The following is a 9,803-nucleotide window of genomic DNA, read 5'->3' as shown; positions in this document are numbered from 1 at the left end:
GTTAAATGTCATAAATTCCGTTTTCATGGATGCCTGGATGTTAAACTCAACTGTTACACCTGGTAGAGCAGAACGCTGATCATTTTATTAAAGATGAAAGACTTTAGACAGTTTTTAACTCTCAGTAATGCCACAGTGATCGTTTGATATATGGAGTTTAGGCCCAGACACGGCTAGTGACGTCAGACTTAACGACCGGATAGAGGAACTGCAAACAATGACTCCATGAATCAAATGTTGTCAAAAAAGTTTTGTTGGTTTGTTTTTTTTGTCTGCAGATATTTTATTACAGTTTTAGCCAATAAGTGGACGATGTTGGTTTTTGTTCCATTTTCGGTCCTGTGTCATTACAGCATAACGTGACATTATGTTGTAATGTAATTTTAACTAAAACGAATCATTGATGACCGTGTTATCGTCACCATGATCTTTGTCAATTCCACATCTGAAGGACAGCCAATCCCAGCAGGAACACGAGCTTCAGCTGACCAATCCGTGAGGCCTGAGAGAGTGAACGACACAGACACACATACATGCATGTTTATCTGGCACAAAAAAGGTGAAATGTTGTATGTTAGCAGCTTCTTTTGTGACTCATGATGCCATCATGTGAGATCTGGATTTGTTTTGCAAACACTGTCTTTGAAACTGTGGCTGTGTTAGAGTGACAGACAGTATGTGACGGAAAATACAGAAAAGCAGAATCAATAAATAAATATTTTCTTGTTTTAAGTTAAAACTATAAATCTGTCCTTTACTGACACGTCTAAAAAAAAACAACCCAAAAAAACAGGATTTCTCACCTTGTTCCTGAAATTGGACTCATCCTCTAAAAGACAGGAGAAAGCACAGATACTGGCATCAGTACCAAAGTACCAATAATAGACAAAGTGTCTGTGCTGTGTTGGTGCGCTGCTGTTACCTTTAAAAGAAGTGTGGACAAGGTCAGTGCTGAATTCGATATAGTCATGGCTGTAGTCAAGATCCGTCAAGTTGAAGTCGACAGGGTCGGTCAAGTTGAAGTCATTGTAATTGTAATCCATCAAGTTGAAGTCAGTATAGTCGGTCCAGTTAAACTCTGTGAGGTCATAATGGTCCCAGTCTTCCTTTTCACTGTTTTCTGTGATGAAAGTTCAGCAGAAACAAAATAAAAAGCACATAAGCTGACAGAAGTTGGCTGACATACACATACACACCCTTAATAAAACAACCCAATTATAATTCATTCTGTATATGTAATAAATATTATTAAATATAGTATTACTCTGGATTAATATTTTATTTAATTAGTATGAAGCTTTTTAACAGCTTTGGAAAATAAAGGTCATCTGAACAGTCTGAAGTCTTTGGATGTTTGGAGCTAATTGGTCAGAAAAAAAAAGGCTGTCAGTTTTGCTTTCGGTTTGAAGGCGAGGCCGTGACCTGTGCGTCACATCAGGACATCCCATCAATAACCAGCGAAATCCATGAAGCAGCCAACTTTATTTTTTTCCAATTGTTATAGACGTTTTAAGACTGTAAAACCCGTCACTGCACACTTTATACTCTTTTCTCAGACAGGCATGAACATTTACACACTTTTCTGTCTTGTTTAAACCCTCAAAGTTCAAACCTTCGTAGAAACAAATAAGTCCAGTGTTATAGAATCAAAGTCACCCGCAGGAGCCTCTGACGCTGCAAAACGTTTCATCGACATTGTTGTTTGGTGGAGAAAACTTACAAACATGCAGTGCAGCACTCGCTGCCAGCGAGGGAAGATTTATGTACATTTGACAAGCTGAACGCATTCTGTACTGCACAGGAGACACGGCACGATTATTTATAACGGTCCGCAGCCAATCAGGACGCAGAACACAATGCGGGGTTTAAAAAAAAGAACAAAAAACAAAAAAATAGCCTAAACATGGAAAGTTGCACGCGCACACAAAAAAAAATAAATCCGCGAGACCGCGTTACAGCGACGGATGACTGCGCAAACAAAGAACAAACACTTAAAAAAAAATCTCCTATTCACAAAGACACATTTATAACATTAATTTATAACATCTAAGCTTCTGGTTGCAGTTCACTCACCACAGCAGACTAACACGCTCAGAGTCAGCCAGAGACAGGCGGACAGTAACGGGTTCATCCTGGACGAGAGACACAAACTGGCAGAGAGAGAGCGTGGGAATGAGATCTGAGTCCTCTGACACTTTAAACAAAAACTTTATTTTCCCACGAAACGAGTTTCTGTTATCAGCAAGCCCGGACTCGTTAGGTGAGCCCTAAAAACACTTTCTAGATGTGACAGTTACATCAAACATAAGGCTCGGGGGCCAGAATTGGACCCCAATCTGCCCCGCTGCTTATGTGAAAAAGGCATAAATTTAAGTGTGTTTTCATGGGTCGTACAGCTTTTACTAAAGATGAAAATCTACCCAACAGGCATTCATACTAGACTATTGTGAACAGACAAGACATGCTGTGGAAGAGAGCCAATAAAAATGCTCCCAGAAGCAGCGTTGCACAAAGCTGCAGACGACAGAAGCAAAAACATCAGCAGCTGCAGGACATGATTCCAGTTGTTTGTCCAGTGAAAGCTCACTGATACTCTGAGGAGGTCATATTGTTTCACACATTTGTTGTCCCGACTATCTCCCTCATGGTCACTCAACTCACACCAACGTCTGTGTTTCTGCAGTCCACACCAGCAACTAACAGCAGATGAGGATAAAATGTATAAGAAAGGAATATAAGCAATGAATTAAATATTAATTAGAAAAAACTCTGCTTTAAAATCATTTTCTTTCTTTGCTTTTCGTTTTTCTTTCAGCCAAAGAGTGTTCATACCTGCATATACGCTTGCTAACTACCAGAGAAAGTAGCGTAAGTAGATGCACTGTCACTGTGCATAGAGGGTTTGGTGGTTTTCACACGTATCTTGACTTTAAGTGGAGAGAGGAGATGTGGTTGCTAAAGTGTTGCTATGTGCAAGACCAGCACGACCTGTGTACAAGAAACACAGAAGTCTGCATGTTTGTTACCATAAGCAGTTAACAGCTCGTATTTCTGTGAATGCACAGATTTATTTCTCCTTCAGATTTTTAATTTTCCATTTAACTTAGTAAAGCTTCACTCGGTTCTTGTGCTCACTGGAATTAAGCTGCTGTTACTCACCGTGAACTCGTCTGTGAGGGCTGAGCCGACTAGATTTGAATGTATTTGTCTGATAGCAAAACTAAAAAACTGCAACATTTAATGAAGTGTAGTGGAGATCTGTCACATGGGCAAAGAAAGATTCATTTTATTATTAGTGTTATAATTTTTTTTTCAATTTAAAGCTCGGGGCTTTCTGTTTCTGATGTTACTGTCAAAACTAAACGTTGTCTGACTTTCTGTGTTGGTTTACCTGCTCGTGAGCAGTGTTGGTCAAGTTACTTGAAAAAGTAATCAGTAACTAATTACTGATTACTTCCCCAAAAAGTAATCCCGTTACTTTACTGATTACTTATTTTCAAAAGTAATTAATTACTTAGTTACTTAGTTACTTTTTAAAAACACGATTTACACCCTGAAGAGGTGATAAAGTGATAGATCTTTCAGCCCAATTCTACTTTTTCTGCATAATCCATCATACAAAATGTAATCAAATGGAAAAGTCTCTTTTTTAACTTGTTTTATTAGTTTTAATCTTTTAACTTTATGCATCAAGCAAAGATTTAATTATCTGCAACATTCTCTGACTGGAAGAAATTAGTTTAACATTTAAACCTATTTTCTGCACATTCCAGCACATAAAATAAAATATTTTGTGTGTTTACACTCAGTCTTTCAAATAGATGCAAGTAAAACACAGCAGAAAATAAATAAAGTCAAAGACTCAGCGGTCCTGTTGCTCTATTTTCACCTGTAAAGCAGGAGTGAGGTAGGCGGAGGTTTACCCTGGTGCAGGTGTGCCGCGGTCAGTTGAAGAATCCGCGAGTTTCTCTGTGAGTTTCCCATTACGTCGTAGCTACTCGGTGCTTGTTGGAAGTTTAGGGTTTTTTCTGCTGTAAAAAGAAGTTTTCTTTTTGCAGATTCAAAGAGTTTCAGATTAGAGCAAAAGACGGCCGATGACCCTCCCATCACCAAAGCAGACTGTTGTCTTAGTTTGATGTGTAAGGATCAACTACTCACTGCATTTTGTGCTGTTGAAATTTGAGCTTATAAATAATATAATGTAATATTAATCTTTTATGGGCACAAGCCGGAGTTCACTTAGAGCCAGCAAACCTGGATAAATGTGGAGGGCTGAGTCAGGAAGTGCATGAAATCAAGGATGCAGATAATCAAGGACCAGGTTGATCAGGCCCACGGTGCCGATGACGGCGTCCGGCGTTGTTGGCCAACAGGATATAAGTGGAAACGCTGCTACTGTTTGAAGAAAACACAGGATGAGCAGAGGGGAAAAACATTATGTACAGAGAGGATTCCCACTCTGCTCATCTGGATATGACTATTATTATTATTATTATTATATTATGTGCACATACTTACAGCTAATGAGGCTGTAGACTTCTTCATGTGCGTCTTAATAAACTTTAATAAGTGATAAATTCCACCTGCTCCCTTTCAGACTTAAAACATTTATTTACGCCATCACAAACGTGTGACACCAACCTCGTGTTTTGTATTTTATTTCAATAAAGAGAGAACATTTCAGAAGAATTGAACATCATTTATTGAAAAAGAGAAATTTATTTTAATGAAACTATTTGGTGACTAGACTCCGATGACTGCTGGTGGCCCATCAGAGTCAGACGCTGGTGGTGAAGGTGAACCCTGAGGCTTGGACGGAGCTCTGAGTGACTCAGCGGGGTGGGGAGGAGGGAGGCGGGTTTTTAGAAAGGAGAGTCGGAGAGGGAGAATGAAGGAAGAGCACTGAAATTTAAACCGAGCAGAGCGGAGGCTGATTGGCTCAAAGGAGGCGAGCATAAAGATGATTGGACTACACTAACGATGCCAGTGTTGAGAGTGATACAGGATCTATTGCTTTAAAAAAAACTGCTTTTATTAAAATGAAACTTAAATTTTAAAAAAATGGGGAAGCTTGACTCGCTCTGGCCTCCGGGAGGAAACCCCGCTGCGGTTAATCGAGGTGCAGAGATGTGAAAGAAGAAGCTGAAAGTTGCAGATGCATAACAGGAAGTGAGTTCAGAAATCATCAAATGATAGCTCGACCTTGGCTCCGCCCACCAATCAATTCCAGGCGTGAAGAATCACCAATCCCAGCAGGAGTACCAGGTTCAGCTGGCCAATCCCTGAGCCCTGAGAGAAGTCACGTGGTTCACAGAAGCAAAAACAGCTACTTTGATATGTGACGTTTGACACGGATCCACATTTATGAACTTTATTATTTTTATCCAGACTAAAATTTAAACGTATCAGCTCAGAACCTTTAAAGCTGTGGAATTAACATAATCAACATTAAGTAATCAGTACTCACTACCAACATGTATTTTAATTAATATTTAAAATGTTAAAAGGAGCAACTTCTCTTAAATTTTAATAATGTTGACTAACATTAACTTTAAGGATGATTTATGGATAATAAAGGTTTTATTGCTTTTTGTGTCTCACTGAAAACAGAACACAGCCACATTAGACTTATTCTATGATGTCATCGAGAAAAGAGTAGAAAAAAATATCTGAAGCCCAAATTTTTGGCTCACTAGAATTTATTATTTGAACCCTCGACCAGGATAAACACAAAACAGCAGAAAACACTAATAAACAGAATACAGCATATATATAAATGTGAGTTAAATATTGTGAATTTGTCCTTTAATAATGCGTCTGAACATACATGGACATAAAACCTTTTTTTTTAAAGCGCTCACCTTGTTTGGGATCATAAGATGTACCTCTGAAAACACAAAGACACAGAAAAGCACAGATGCTGATGGTAGTGCCATCAAGTCTCAGTTACTAAACAGAGTTTGTGTGTTTGTGTGGGTCTCTGCTGTTACCGGGGAAGCTGGAGTAATCAAAGGTGTGGTTGTTGTAGTCGTAGTCGTAGTCTGTTGTCTGTGTGACTGTGTGATCGGTGGTCAGCTCTTCCGTCTCGTGTCCTGTGGAGGAAAATGAAGCGCAAACATCAACAACATGTGAGCAGCTGGGATTTAAAGGAGGCCGTTTTCCTCTTGCTAACAGCGGCTGTGCTAAACTTTAAAAGACTTTAAAACAATCCATTCAGCTTTCATGGAGATGTTTGAGCTGTTTAGGAATCACGAGCGTTTTCATGGTTTTTACCAAATGCTGTGCTTTTACTGCAGCTGGCCACAGCGCGCTCTCATGTTGAAGAAAATCAACTCCTTTGCTTTGACAAACTCTTCAGTGTCTTTGGATCGTTACGCGTTTGCACCATGAAGGGTCCGATCCCTCGCTCCGTAGACGTCACAGTTCATCTGCACGCGCCAGCTCTGGGCCGTATCTGCTTTGAGGGGAGTACTGTATTTCACAAATTGTTATCTTTGTTTGTATTCACTATCATGTCCTAAATCTTGGCCACGCAGGCAAAGGTAGCAGATTTTAATCGTACTTTTAAAGACATTTTAAAAAACTTTGACCTCATTTTGACCTTGAAGAAGAGGTCAGAGGTCCAAAGGGACACGATATACAGAATGTGTATCTATAAATTTCCAACATGTCTGTATGTTGTCAATACAAACAGAAAAAGAAGCAAGTTTAAATAGCTGTATGTAATATATAATTATAAATATGAGAATATACATGATGTAATATTGAACCCCTGAGGAAATGTATATTTCCCTCAGTATTATTATTATTGTTTTGGCCTTGAAGAAGAGGTCAGAGGTCAAAGGTGACTAAATCTTTATATGGTACTTCCTACATGTTGATGATGCACCCACACTATTGGGCATTTTGTCAATTTTCCATACATAAAATCATAAAGTTGACCTTGAAGACTTTGTGAGCAGAGTTTGAATGGATAACATAACAGCTATGGAACGCCAAGACTGACATAATGAATCAATGAAATACACCATTAAATAATTAATTAAAATGTGAAATAAAGAAATAATTAAAATGTGAAATAAAGAAATAATTAAAATGTGAAATAAATAAATAAATAAAATGTTAAATAAATAAATAATTAATTAAAATGTGAAATAAATAAATAAAATGTGAAATAAATAAATAATTCATTAAAATGTGAAATAAATAAATAAAATGTGAAATAAATAAATAATTCATTAAAATGTGAAATAAATAAATAAATAATTAATTACAATTGGAAATAATTAAATAAATATGCATGACACATTTGATTAATTATTTAATTATGTATTTAATGAATTCATCATGTCAGTCTTGGCGTTTCACAGACAACACACTAAAAGAATGACAAATGCATGCAAATGCTACCAAAACCAGAACCTCCCTGGTTGAAGTAATAAACACCAGTGACCCCGAGCCACTGGCAGCCCTGCAGTAATATTGTCTCCATCATATTAGAGAGCCCATGTGCTTCAGAGCCGTTTCTCCTTCTGATAGACGTCAACCTCGGTTTCATTTATTCTGTTATTTTGTTCTTTGTGCAGCTTTAGATGTTTTCTGGTGAAGTCTACTCCGGCCTTCTTGCTCAGGAGTACCATGAGGGTTTGACAGTGACATCCCACTGAGTCTTCTTCACTTGGTTAGATGCTGTAAAGTGTTTTTTCTTAAGCAGGGAAATAATTCCGAGGTCTGTTGTGAGACACAGGGCACACCATGGATGTGTATATGTTATATTTCTCTTCAACAGAGGACTTTTACTATTCAAAATCTTATTCTTGCACAATTTTAACCCATCTGGTCAAGACCTTGGCTTATTTGTTGCTAACTTTACTGGACCCAGCAGTTGCTTCATGCTCCAGGTTCATCTTCCCACTTCCTAAAACGTTTCTGTGCCAGCTCACGACCAAAACACCCAACACAGCCTGCTGCGTGAATACAAGGATGCACAAGTTTCTGGGAATAATGTTTGTAGCTTTTGGGCTCGTGCCAAGAAATAAAGAAGTGAAATTCAAAACATTTCCTCTCAGTGCTCTCCCTCATGGGGGAGTTAAGCTGCAGAGAAGCCAGAAAATGCTTGACAGTGAGTAACACCAGATGAAATCCACGATCTCGCTTGAGTGGATTGGATGGGTTGTTACCAACCAGTAGCGCTAAAGGCGCTACTGGTTGGTAACTGCGTGACATTCACAGGCCGGTCTGTGATGTGCTGTTCTTTCCAGACGCACTGTATGACTAGGCCAGATTATTTCACAGTGTCTGCATGTTATACCCACAGAGCTACAGTTTAGCCTCATTTCCTGTCTTCTTCACATCTAAAGGTAAACCCACGTCCACATCACATACCCACAATGCAATGCAAAGTGTCTGAGGCGTGACTGCAGTCATATCTGCAGCAACATTTTTGTTTTCAGGCAGACACATTATGCTGTCTTTAGTTTGTTCCTAGTTTTAAACTGACGCCTGCATTGTGCTTGTTTGTATCTATGATTTTATATTCTAATATATTTTAAGCACAAGTTACAGTGAACCTCAGATTTTATTCTAACAGTTTTTTGTAAAACATGGAAAAACTTCAGTTTGTGGATATTACAGAAGCATTGGATCCTTTTCCTAACGAGCCTGCTACAATGACGTTGTTTTGTCTCCCAGCTTTCTGATGAAACAATAAAATCACAAACATGTAAACAGGATTATATTTTATGCTACTCGAGTATTTCCAGGACGATGTCCTAAACTAGTCTAAAACCCACAAACACAACATGACAAGTAAAGTAGCTGAGTCCTTTGAAACGACCGGGTTTCTAGAGAAAGACGTCAACAACCGAGTCTCGTGGTCGCTTCTGCTTTCAGTTCAAAGGCCAGTTTATAAAGAAGCAGTTTATAAAGACATGTCATCGATTACAGTTTTGTTTAGTAATTTTTAGTCTATCAGACAAACAAAAAACTCAGTGACTCTTCAACCTGTAACTGAAAGAATGAAACACACAAAACTTTCATGGATCTCTCGATCAATATCAGACCTTTGAGTGCAAAAGTAGGTTTAGCCTGAATATTTATAACACAGATGTGTCAAAGGTCATAGGTCACTCACCACAACAGGACGACATGATCAGAGCAAGCCAGAGAGAGACGGAGAGCAACACATTCATCCTGGACGAGAGACACAAACTGACTGAGACAGACAGAGAGAGAGAGGGGGCGTGTCTAAATGGAAACTCTCCAAACGAGAGAAAACTTACAGCCTTTAACGAGCCTCAGCTTTGTGAGCCGGACACAACAGGCTTTTTAAGGTGAGGCCACTGAAAAAAACAAAGAAAAAAGTTTAAGCCTGGATGAGGAGAGTAAAATTTCACAAAAACAGTTTTTTTCACAATTTTCTAATAAATCTATAAGAAGGAACTGAAGGTCAGTGAAGAGAAAAGGCCAAATTTATAAATAAAAAAAACCCCTCAGGAATATATGAAAAAGTTGAAAATGTATGCGTCTTATTTTACCCCAGTGTGTTCCGACCAAGGTTATTATCGTTAACGAGAAATAACGAAAACTAGAAGTGAAAAAACATTTTCGTTAACGGAAATAAAAACGAGACTTTGCGAAAAAAGGAAAACTAAGTAAAACTGTTATGAGTGTTGATAGGTTTGTAGCTTGAACCTATTCACTGGAACGTTGAAGACAATATAATTACACAGCAAGCAAGACACGAAGTAGGCAAAGTTCTTCTTCTCGTGCACGGGAGAGAACCGGACAAACGCCGTTCCTTC

At 38.5% G+C, this 9,803-nt stretch overlaps 1 long non-coding RNA gene across 1 annotated transcript; it reads right to left on the bottom strand.

Moving 5' to 3' along the window:
• Window positions 1–282: 282 nt before the first annotated feature.
• Window positions 283–1,040, bottom strand: LOC102214486 (uncharacterized). The gene is made up of 3 exons (XR_312317.1): window positions 923–1,040; window positions 804–829; window positions 283–502 (listed from the first exon to the last, which is right to left on the bottom strand). It is a non-coding gene; the product is annotated as an uncharacterized LOC102214486 (long non-coding RNA).
• Window positions 1,041–9,803: the final 8,763 nt, after the last annotated feature.

The sequence above is a fragment of the Pundamilia nyererei genome, unplaced genomic scaffold (assembly GCF_000239375.1).
Source record: "Pundamilia nyererei isolate P.nyererei 1_Seehausen unplaced genomic scaffold, PunNye1.0 scaffold00405, whole genome shotgun sequence".
Lineage (NCBI taxonomy): Eukaryota > Metazoa > Chordata > Actinopteri > Cichliformes > Cichlidae > Pundamilia > Pundamilia nyererei.
Note: the sequence above shows the minus strand (reverse complement) of the source record. Positions and strands in the feature narration are given on the sequence as shown.